Source organism: Elephas maximus, chromosome 11 (assembly GCF_024166365.1).
Source record: "Elephas maximus indicus isolate mEleMax1 chromosome 11, mEleMax1 primary haplotype, whole genome shotgun sequence".
Taxonomy (NCBI): Eukaryota; Metazoa; Chordata; class Mammalia; order Proboscidea; family Elephantidae; genus Elephas; species Elephas maximus.
Window position 1 is genome coordinate 105,514,480 of NC_064829.1, and position 12,608 is coordinate 105,527,087.

The 12,608-nt window shown below is 42.8% G+C and overlaps 1 pseudogene; it reads left to right on the plus strand.

Annotated features, from left to right (window-relative positions):
* The first annotated feature begins 359 nt into the window (after positions 1-359).
* Positions 360-2,056, plus strand: LOC126086265 (tigger transposable element-derived protein 1-like; annotated as a pseudogene).
* Positions 2,057-12,608: the final 10,552 nt, after the last annotated feature.

Consider the following 12,608-nt stretch of genomic DNA (forward strand, 5'->3'; position numbering starts at 1 on the left):
AAACTAAATGTTCTGGAAACCCTGCTTTGAGCAAGTCTATAGGCTCCATTTTTTCAACAACACATACTCACTTTGTGTCTCTGTATCACGTTTTGGTAATTCTTGCAATGTTTCAAACTTTTTCATTAGTATTATATCTGTTATGAGGATCTGTGATCGGTGATCTTTGGTGTCACTACTGTAATTGTTTTAGGGCAGGACGAACCATGCTTATATAAGACAAAACTTAATCAGTAAATGTTACGTGTGTACCCATTACTCCACAGACTGGCCATTCCCGCATCTCTCTCCCTTTCCTCGGGCCTGTCTATTCCCTGGGACATGACAATATTGAAATTATGCCAATGAATTACCCTACAATGGCCTCTAAGTGTTCAACTGAAAGGAAGAGTTGCATGTCTCTCACCTTGAATCAAAGCTGGAAATGATTAAGCTTGTTAAGGAAGGCATGTCGAAAGCCCAGATAGGCCAAAATCTAGTGCCAGTTACCCAAGCTGTGAATGCAAAGAAGTTCTTGAAGGAAATTGAAAGTGCTACTCCAGTGAACACAAGAATAAGAAAGCACAACAGCCTCATTGCTGATACGGAGAAAGTTTTAGTGGTCTGGATAGAAGACCAAACCAGCCACAACATTCTCTTAAGCCAAAGCCTAATCCAGAACAAGGCCCTAACTCTCTTCAACACTACGAAGGCTGAGAGAGGTAAGGAAGCTGCAGAAGAAAAGTATGAAGCTAACAGGGGTTGGTTCTTGAGGTTTAAGGAAAAAAGTCCTCTCCATAACATAAAAGTGGAGGGTGAGGCAGCAAGTGTTGACGTAGCTGCAGCAAGTTATCCAGAAGATCTCGCTAAGATAATTGATAAGGTGACTACTCTAAACAACAGATTTTCAGTGTAGACAAAACGTCCTTATACTGGAAGAAGATGTCATCCAGGACTTTCATAGCTGGAACGAATTCAATGCCTGGCTTCAAAGCTCCAAAGGACAGGCTGACTCTCTTGTTAGGGGGCTAATGCAGCTGGTGACTTTAAGTTGAAGCCAACAGTCACTTACCATTCCAAAAATCCTAAGGCCCTTAAGAATTATGCTAAATCTACTCTGCCTGTGCTTTATAAATGGAACACAAAGCCTGAATGACAGCACATCTGTTTGCAACAAGGTTTGCTGAATATCTTAAGCCCACTGTTGAGACCTACTACTCAGAAAAAAAAATTCTTTAAAAATATTACTGCTCATTGATAATGCACCTGGTCACCCAAGAGCTCTGATGGAGATATATGTGGAGATCAAAGTTGTTTTCATGCCTGCTAATACAGCATCTACTCTACAGCCCATGGATCAAGAAGTAATTTTGATTTTCAAGTCTTATTATCTAAGAAATTCATTTTGGAAGGCTATAGCTGCCATAAATAGTGATTCTTCTGGTGGATCTGGGCAAAGTAAATTAAAAACTTTCTGGAAAGGATTCACCATTATAGATGACATTAAGAACATTTGTGATTCACGGGAGGAGGTAAAAATATCAGCATTAACAGGAGTTTGGAAGAAGCTGATTCCTACCCTCACAGATGATTTTGAGGAGGTCAAGACTTCAGTGGAGGAAGTAACTGCAGATGTCATGGAAATAGCAAGAGAATTAGAAGTGAAGCCTAAAGATGTGACTGAATTGCTGCAACCTCATGACAGAACTTTAACAGGTATGGAGATGGTTCTTTTGGATGAGCAAAGAAAGTGGTTCTTTGAGATGGAATCTACTCTTGGTGAAGATGCTCTGATCATTGTTGAAATGACAAAAAAGGATTTAGAATATTACATCAACTGAGTTCATAAAGCAGCTTCAAGGCTTGAGAGGATTGACTCCAATTTTGAAAGTTCTACTGTGGGTAAAATGCTATCAAACAGCATTGAATGCTATGATACAACAAACTTCACTGTTGTCTTAAGAAATTGTCACAGCCAACCCAACCTTTGGCTACCACCACCCTGATCAGTCAGCAGCCATCAACATCAAGGCAAGAACCTACACCAACAAAAAGATTACAAGCTGCTGAAGTCTAAAATGGTGGTTAGCATTTTTTAGAAATGAAGTATTTTTAATTAAGCTATGTAAGTTTTTTTTTTAGATATAATACTATTGCACACTTAATAGACTGCAGTACAGCGTAAACATAACTTTCATATGCACTTGGAAACCAAAAAATTTATGTGATTCACTTTATTGCAGTGGTCTGAAACCTAACCACCAATATCTCCAAGGTGTGCCTGTAATGTCCTCCAATGGTCAAAGCCTGTAATTACCAATCAAGGTATGTCTTTCAATGATCTAAGTTTGTAAATACCAATCAAGTACTGTGCTTCATGTCCTTTGTTTCCCCCTTATAAAATGTCTCTGCTGAGTCACCATATTTTATGGAATTCAGTCAATCTCCTTCTCCAGCTCTCTCTTTGCTTTCTATAAATCTCTCAGTTTTATATTAACCAGGGTATATGGATGGTTACTCTAAGGCAGAGTTTCTCTAGTTCCCCTGGTAGCACAAATAGCTAAGCAATTGACTACTAACATGGGGCGGGCAGTGCAACCCACCCAGAGGTGCTTCGGAAGACATGCTTGAAAAATCTGCCACTGAAAATCCTATGGAGCACAGTTCTACCCTGCCACATACGGGGTCACCATGAGTGGGAATCGGATGGACGGCAACTAACAACCACGAATGCATTTGTTTGCATGTGGGCTGCATTTTCCACCTTTGACAGCAGACCATGAAATTGCCAAGGACAGACAGTGTCTGACCCTGCTGGCGTGGCACAGAAGTGCCTACATGTCTTCCAGTAGGGCCATGGCCTCCACCCAGCTGTAGGACCACCGGCCAGACACCAGGCCTGAACGGCAGAGGATATGACACCCAGGAACTTCTCAGTTACCAGAAGCTCCGGCATCTGCTTGTTGGTGTGCACCTTGCGGCACAGCCAGGAGCAGCACAGGGTGGGAGCAGGCCCAGCGCATCCCAGGGAGCAGGTACATCGCCGAGGTGGAACTGGCAGAAGCAGAATCAGGGTGAGTCTAGGGCCAGGCCTTTTGTGGTTGCTGGGTACTCCAGCTTTACTATCTGGGCCCCAAGACCTGCTGGGGGGACAGGATCTCCATGGGGGCTGGAGTGTTGGCAGATGAGCCCATGCAGGCTGGAACATGGGCCTGTGGAGGGGTGGCTGCACCTGTGGGGAGAAAGGTCAGTGTGTTCATTCTAAAAACAATCACTGCGGCTCATTGTGGAAGAGGTAAGAGGTTGGTGGTTAAGGAGTCAGGGTCTGGAGAGTCGAACTAAAGACCTGTGGCAGTGTGTAATTTGCTGATGTCATTATCCTTAGATATTCACTTGCAGTTGTTTAGTGTTATCTATCATTCACTGTTCAAAACACTGATGTATAGCAGGTGTTGCAATAATAATGAAAACCAACAAACAAAAAAGAAGTATTAGACTTAAGTCAGAACTGACTTACAACGGTCGTTGGAAAGGAATCCATAGTAAGTAGGGGAATACCTGTAGTACCTGTAGTGTGTATGTGTATGTATATATAACCCAAATGTGTAGCCATCGAGTTGATTCCAACTCATAACACCCCTACGGAGCAGAGTAGAACTGCCCCACAGTGTTCCCAAGGAGCAGCTGGTGGATTTGAACTGCTGACCTTTTGGTTAACAGCTGAACTCTTAACCACTGCACTGCCCAGGATTCCATATATATACACAGTATGTGCATATATATAGTATATATATGTGTGTGTGTATGTATGTATATATATGTGTATAGTATGTGCGTATATATATATACAGTATATGTATATTTATATGTATGTGTGTATATATGTATGTATATATATATGTGTGTGTGTATCAATGAGATGGATTGACACAGTGGCTACAAGGGCTTAAACATAGCAGCAAGTATGCAGATGGTGCAGGACAAGGCAGTGTTTCATTCTGTTGTACATAGGGTTGCTTTGAGTCACAACTAACTCAACAGCACCTAACAACAACAATATGTTTGTGAGTATATATATATATATATATATATACACACACATGTATATTAAAAAAAAACCCATTGCTGTCGAGTCTACTCCTAGTCACAGCGACCCTATAGGACAGAGTAAAACTGCCCTGTAGGGATTCCAAGGAGCAGCTGGTGGATTTGAACTGCCAAGCTTTTGGTTAACCAGCAAACACTTAATCACTGTACCACCAGGGCTCCCAAGATGATGCAAACAGTTTGTGCTCCACTGCTAACCTAAAGGTTGGTGGTTCAAACACATCCAGTGGCACCTCAGAAGAAAAACCTTGTGATCTCCTCTACAAAGATCAAAGCCAAGAAAACCCCATGGAACATACGTCTACTCTGTAACACAAGGAGTCACCTGGAGTCAGAATATATACATATATATTCTCTTATTTGGATTATGCTAAAGGGAAGGCTCAGAAGGCTCACCCACTCTCCAAATCAGGACACGTTTAGATGTGCAGGTGAGACATAAACTTGGACAGCAAATTGATCAGTATAAAAATGGGAAAGAATGTGAAATGTTAGGTCGGGAAGGGAACCTGAGAGACAGCAGAGAGTGACCAGTCAGGTGGGACATTGACTGAATGGGGAAGGAGGAGAGCTGAGAGGCCTCATGGACAGAGCATCTAGAAAGGTTTTGGGAGAACCATTACTCTAAGAGTTTATTATTTTCTATGGGCGTCCTGCCACCTCTTCCCTGTGTAACCCTACAGTGAATTTAACAAATGCCACATGGTTCACTGAGAATTCTTTATTTCTTAAACTGGATTCTTTGGGAGATAATAAAGGGAAAACTGAGTTCTGTGGTTGGGGTTGGTATGAGCAAAAACAGATTTTGCAGGGAAGTCTAAAGTGAGTAAAATGGAGTCCTGGTAATGTCAATGCCCGGGAATTAGAAGAAAATCCTGGGAAAACATCGAACTTCCAAGGCCTTGGAAATTATAGGGGTCAGAACTGAGGTTTCTAAGGAGTTGAAGATACACACAGTTGATATTTTGGTTCTGCTAGGAACAACATACTTGAAATATTCCAAAGATTTTCCAAAGTATACTTAAGATGGGATAAGAGGATGGAGGTGGAAATAGACAGGCCCAGAGATGAGTGGAGGATCAAGCTGGGCCAGGATGGATGTAGCATCAGACTAGAAGGTACAGGAGAGGCCATGGGTTCATGTCCTTTTTCCTGTCCCAGCATTAAGAAGTCTTTGTGCCCATCAATACATGAATGGATAAACAAAATGTGGTCTATATACACAATGGAATAGTACTCAACCATAAAGAGAAATGAAGTCCTGATGTGTGCCACAACATTGATGAATCTTGAAAATATTATGCTGAAGGAAATAAGCCAGTGACAAAGGACAAATACTGTATGGTCTCTCTTATATGAAATAAGTAAGAGCCTAGACACTAAAGATCATTAGTGGTTACCAGATGTGGAAAAGAGGGGAAAAGGGAAGTTTTTGCTTAGGTGGCATTAAGTTTAGATTAATAGTGGTAGGAATGGTTTGGAAAACAATAGCAAGAATGGGTGCATAACACAAGAATGCAATCAGTGTTACTGAACTGTACAAGTAGGCCTTGTAGAGACGGCATATTGTCCTAGTTATCTACTGCTGCTATAACAGAAATACCACAATCAGATGGATTTAACAAAGGGAAATTCATTCTTTCAAGTCCAGAGAGTCCACTTATATTTGATGCCCAAGGAATCTCCCAAGGAAGTGATCACAACATTGCATAACTGCCAAACTACATCTTAAGTGCCAAAACACTGAGAATCTTGGCCCAGCTTAGTTGACACACAACCTTAACCAACATAGTCCACCACTGGTCCATTTTGCATCTGTATACATCTCCTTAAGCCAAACACGATCTCTGAATAAAGAAAATTATAAAGTCATATGTGTAACTAACACGATACAACGAACACACATGCAATCAAAAGTGCACTAGCCCTGTTTACATCTTATATAAGTGAAGAAAACAAAAAAATTATTATTATGCTTTAAGTGAAGCTTCACTAAATAAAGTCTGTCTTTCATACAGAAATTTTTATACACCTTGCTATGTACTCCTAGTTGCTCTCCCCCTAATGAGACAGCACACTTCTCTCCACCCTGTATTCCCCATGTCCATTCAGACAGCTCTGTCCCCCTCTGCCTTCTCATCTCCCCTCCAGACAGGAGCTGCCCACGTAGTCTTACGTGTCTACTTCAGCCAAGAAGCTCACTCCTCACATGTATCATTTTCTATCTTATAGTCCACTCCAATCCCTGTCTGAAGAGTTGGCTATGGGAGTGGATTTAGCCTTGGGCTAACAAAAGGTCTGGGGACCATGACCTCCAGGGTCCTTCTAGACTCAGTCAGACCGTTAAGTCTGGTCTTTTTAATGAGAATTTGAGGTCTGCAACCCACTTCTTTCCTGCTCCATCAGGGATTCTCTGTTGTGTTCCCTGTCAGGGCAGTCATCAGTTAAAACAAAAATATTTGATGCACACATATAAAGCAGAAATACTGATAACAATTACATTTCTTGTTTCTGCAATGGGTCACATGGCTGCCACTGGTATTTAGAACTCCTTTCTTCCACAACCCATTCTGTGTTCTCCTTGCCCTCAGCAAGCACCTTAGCTGGTGGTGGTTCTTTACCTGGTGGGGTGACCCAAACCTTCATTCCTAAAGGGTCTGGGCCATTAGTAGTCATGTCAGAATTGGGTTGCTGTAGTTTTCCACTGACTTTAATCATAGGGCATGGTAGTACTAAGAGACGTCCAAAGGGATCTCCTGCATTCCAGACATACTCTTCTTTCCCTCCATTATGTAATATCAACTCAATTTCCTCTTGGTAATAAGGATAAATTACACCAGCCTGATGGTAACTCCATTCTTTGCCTGATGATCCAGAGGCATAAGGAGACCAAAGTGGCCAGGTGGCTTTCTTAGGTTCCAGTTTAATGGAATCAGTGATCAGTGCCCAGGTGGGAGCATTCCTGCCTTTGGGTTTAAGAACTCTAGACCTGCAGAGCATACGTTTGTGAGGACAGGAAGCAAAAATCTTGCAAATAGGCCACTAGGGGTAATAGTGAGTGGTGCTACTCCCATTTTCACCCCTTCATTCCTGGACCCATGAATCTTGGCTATGGGAGAAACAGCACCATATACTGGATGCTGATTTAGAGCATATACAGCCTCCTGGAGAGCATCGCCCCAACCCTGCAAGGTATTGCCACCTACCTGATGTTGTAATTGTGTCTTTAGAAGGCCATTCCATTCTTCTATCAAGCCAGCTACTTCAGGATGATGGGGACGTGGTAAGACCAGTGAATTCCATGAACATGGGCCCACTATTGCACTTCATTTTCTGTGAAGTGAGTCCCTTGATCCAAGGCAATGCTGTGTGGCATACAATGATGCTGGATAAGACATTCCATATGTCCATGGATGGTAGTTTTGACAGAAGCACTGCATGCAGAGAAGGCAAATCCATATCCAGAGTGTCTATTCCCTTTCCATGATGGAAGTGGTCAAGTGTGATAAACCTGCCATGGGTTGCTTGTGATCACCTCAAGAGATGGTGATGTATCAGGGGCTCTGTGCTGAACTCTGCTACTGGCATATTGGACAGTCAGCAATGGCTGTAGCCAAGTCAGCCTTGGTGAGTGGAAGGTTATCCTGAGCCCATGCATAACCTTCACCCTGCCACCAGGGTCACTTTGTTCATGAGCCCATTGAGCAATGACAAGAGTAGCTGGGGAAAGAGGATGACAGGTTTCTACAGAACAGGTCACCCTATCCACTTGATTTTTAAAACCCTCCTCTGCTGAAGTCACTCTTTGGTCAGCATTCACATGAGACACAAATATCTTCACTACTTTGGACCATTTAGAGAGGTCTATCCATACACCTCTTCCTCATACCTCCTCGTCCCCAGTTTTCCAATCATGTTCTTTCCAAGTCCCTGATCATTCAGCCAAACCATTGGCCACAGCCCATGAATCAGTATACAATCGCATATCTGGCTATTTCTCCTTCCAAGTTAAGTGAACAGCCAGGTGCACTGCTCGAAGTTCTGCCCATTGGGAGGATTTCCCTCCACCACTGTCCTTCAGGGAAGTCCCAGAAGGAGGCTGGAGTACTGCTGCTGCAAACTTTCAAGGGGTGACTGCATATCAAACAGAACCATCTGTAAACCAAGCACTAGTTTTCTCTTCCTCTGTGAACTGATCATAAGGAACTCTCCATGAGGCATGTGTGCACACTGGGGTATGGAAGGTAATGTGACAGGAGTGGAGACCCTGGGCATTTGGGCCACTTCCTCATGCAACTTACCTGCACATTCAGGTCCTGTTTGGGCCTGATCTCGAATATTCCACTTCCACTTAAAGATGCAGTGCTGCTGTGCACATCCAAATTTATGATTCTGTGGGTCAGACAACACTCAGTTCATGATGACCAGCTCAGGCTGCACAGTGACTTGGTGTTCCACGGTTAAGCATTCAGAGTCTACTAAGACCTAGTAACAAGCCAAAAGCTATTTCTCAAAAGTAGTCATATGCACAGGATACCAGGGCTTTGCTCCAAAATCCTAAGGGTCTGCTCTGTGATTCACCAATAGGGGCCTGCCAGAGTCTCCAAGCAGCATAACTATCTGCCAGTGACACTTCAAGCACCATTGGGTTAGCTGGTTCACATGGCCCAGTGGGCAGAGCTGCTTGCATGGCGTCCTAAATCTGTTGCAGAGCTTTCTTTTATTCTGGGCCCCACTCAAAACTAGCAGCTTTTTTTTTTTTTTTATTAACTTTTATTAAGCTGCAAGTGAACGTTTACAAATCCAATCAGTCTGTCACATATAAGTTTACATACATCTTACTCCGTACTCCCACTTGCTCTCCCCCTATTGAGCCAGCCCTTTCAGTCTCTCCTTTCGTGACAACTTTGCCAGCTTCCCTCTCTCTCTATCCTCCCATCCCCCCTCCAGACAAGAGTTGCCAACACAATCTCAAGTGTCCACCTGATATAATTAGCTCACTCTTCATCAGCATCTCTCTCCCACGTGCTGACCAGTCCCTTTCCTGTCTGATGAGTTGTCTTCGGGGATAGTTCCTGTCCTGTGCCAACAGAGGGTCTGGGGACCATGGCCGCCGGGATTCCTCTAGTCTCAGTCAGACCATTAAGTCTGGTCTTTTTATGAGAATTTGGGGTCTGCATCCCACTGATCTCCTGCTCCCTCAGGGGTTCTCTGTTGTGCTCCCTGTCAGGGCAGTCATCGATTGTGGCCAGGCACCAACTAGTTCTTCTGGTCTCAGGATGATGTAGGTCTCTGGTTCATGTGGCCCTTTCTGTCTCTTGGGCTCTTAGTTGTCGTGTGACCTTGGTGTTCTTCATTTTCCTTTGCTCCAGGTGGGTTGAGACTAATTGATGCATCTTAGATGGCCGCTTGTTAGCATTTAAGACCCCAGACGCCACATTTCAAAGTGGGATGCAGAATGTTTTCATAATAGAATTATTTTGCCAATTGACTTAGAAGTCCCCTCAAACCATGTTCCCCAGACCCCCGCCCCTGCTCCGCTGACCTTTGAAGCATTCATTTTATCCCAGAAACTTCTTTGCTTTTGGTCCAGTCCAATTGAGCTGACCTTCCATGTATTGAGTGTTGTCTTTCCCTTCACCCAAAGCAGTTCTTATCTACTGATTAATCAATAAAAAACCCTCTCCCTCCCTCCCTCCCTCCCCCCTTTGTAACCACAAAAGTATGTGTTCTTCTCAGTTTATACTATTTCTCAAGATCTTATAATAGTGGTCTTATACAATATTTGTCCTTTTGCCTCTGACTAATTTCGCTCAGCATAATGCCTTCCAGGTTCCTCCATGTTATGAAATGTTTCACAGATTCGTCACTGTTCTTTATCGATGCGTAGTATTCCATTGTGTGAATATACCACAATTTATTTAACCATTCATCCGTTGATGAACACCTTGGTTGCTTCCAGCTTTTTGCTCTTGTAAACAGAGCTCAAAACTAGCAGCTTTTTGAGTTACTTCATAAATAGGCCAGAGTAGCACACCCAAATGAGGAATATGTTCCCTCCAAAATTCAAAGAGGCCCACTAGACATTGTCCTTCCTTTTTAGTTGTGGGAGGAGCCAGATGCAGTACCTTATCTTCACTTACAAAGGAATATCTCTACAAGCCCCATACCACTGCACCCCTAGAAACTTCTCTGAGGTGGAAGATACCCAAATTTTTGTGGAATTGATTTCCCACCCTCTAGCAGACAAATCCCCCACGTGTCTGTCAGTTTGTCGTACTGTGGGGTCTTGCGTGTTGCTGTGATGCTGGAAGCTATGCCACAGGTATTCAGATACCAGCAGGGCCACCCATGGAGGATAGGTTTCAGCTGAGCTTCCAGACTAAGACAGACTAGGAAGAAGGACCTGGCAGTTTACTTCTGAAAAGCATTAGCCAGTGAAAACCTTATGAATAGCAGTGGAACATTGTCTGATATAGTGCTGGAAGATGAGCCCCCCAGGTTGGAAGGCACTCAAAAGATGACTGGGGAAGAGCTGCCTCCTCAAAGTAGAGATGACCTTAATGACGTGGATGGAGTAAAGCTTTTGGGACCTACATTTGCTGATGTGGCACGATTCAAAATGAGAATAAACAGCTGCAAACATCCATTAATAATCAGAACCTGGAATGTACGAAGTATGAATCTAGGAAAATTGGAAATCATCAAAAATGAAATGGAACACATAAACATCAATATCCTAGGCATTAGTGAGCTGAAATGGACTAGTATTGGCCATTTTGAATCAGACAATCATATAGTCTATGCTGGGAATGAAAACTCAAAGAGGAATGGTGTCGCATTCATTGTCGAAAAGAACATTTCAAGATCTATCCTGAAGAACAACGCTGTCAGTGATAGGATAATAACCATACGCCTACAAGGAAGACCGGTTAGTACAATTATTATTCAAATTTACGCACCAACCACTAGGGCCAAAGAAGAAGAAATAGAAGATTTTTATCAGCTGCTGCAGTCTGAAATTGATCCAACATACAATCAAGATGCATTGATAATTACTGGTGATTGGAATGCGAAAGTTGGAAACAAAGAAGACGGATCACTAGTTGGAAAATATGGTCTTGGTAACAGAAACAATGCCGGAGATAGAATGATAGAATTTTGCAAGACCAACAACTTCTTCGTTGCAAATACCTTCTTTCACCAACATAAACAGAGACTATACACATGGACCTCACCAGATGGAACACACAGAAATCAAATTGACTACATCTGTGGAAAGAGATGATGGAAAAGCTCAATACCATCAGTCGGAACAAGGCCAGGGCCAACTGTGGAACAGACCAGCAATTGTTCATATGCAAGCTCAAGCTGAAACTGAAGAAAATCAGAGCAAGTCCACGAGAGCCAAAATATGACCTTGAATATATCCCACCTGAATTTAGAGACCATCTCAAGAATAGATTTGACGCATTGAACACTAGTGACCAAAGACCAGGCGAGTTGTGGAATGACATCAAGGACATCATCCATGAAGAAAGCAAGAGGTCACTGAAAAGACAGGAAACAAAGAAAAGACCAAGGTGGATGTCAGAGGAGACTCTGAAACTTGCTCTTGAGCGTCGAGCAGCTAAAGCAAAAGGAAGAATTGATGAAGTAAAAGAACTGAACAGAAGATTTCAAAGGGCCTCTCAAGAAGACAAAATAAAGTATTATAATGACATGTGTAAAGAGCTGGAGATGGAAAACCAAAAGGGAAGAACACACTCGGCGTATCTCAAGTTGAAAGAACTGAAGAAAAAATTCAAGCCTGTAGTTGCAATAGTGAAGGATTACATGGGGAAAATATTAAATGATTCAGGAAGCATCAAAAGAAGATGGAAGGAATACACAGAGTCATTATACCAAAAAGAATTAGTCGATACTCAAGCATTTCAAGAGGTGGCATATGATCAGGAACCGATGGTACTGAAGGAAGAAGTCCAAGCTGCTCTGAAGGCATTGGAGAAAAACAAGGCTCCAGAAATTGATGGAATATCAATTGAGATGTTTCAACAAACAGATGCAGCACTGGAGGTGCTCACTTGTCTATGCCAAGAGATATGGAAGACAGCTTCCTGGCCAACTGACTGGAAGAGATCCATATTTATGCCTATTCCCAAGAAAGGTGATCCAACTGTATGGGGAAATTATAGAACAATATCATTAATATCATAAGCAAGCAAAATTCTGCTGAAGATCATTCAAAAATGGCTGCAGCAGTTTATCGACCGGGAACTGCCAGAAATTCATGCCGGTTTCAGAAGAGGACATGGAGCCAGGGATATCATTGCTGATGTCAGATGGATTCTGGTTGAAAGTAGAGAGTACCAGAAGGATATTTACCTGTGTTTTATTGATTATACCAAGGCATTCGACTGTGTGGAGCATAACAAACTATGGATAACACTGCGAAGAATGGGAATTCCTGAACACTTAATTGTGCTCATGAGGAACCTTTGCATAGATCAAGAGGCAGTTGT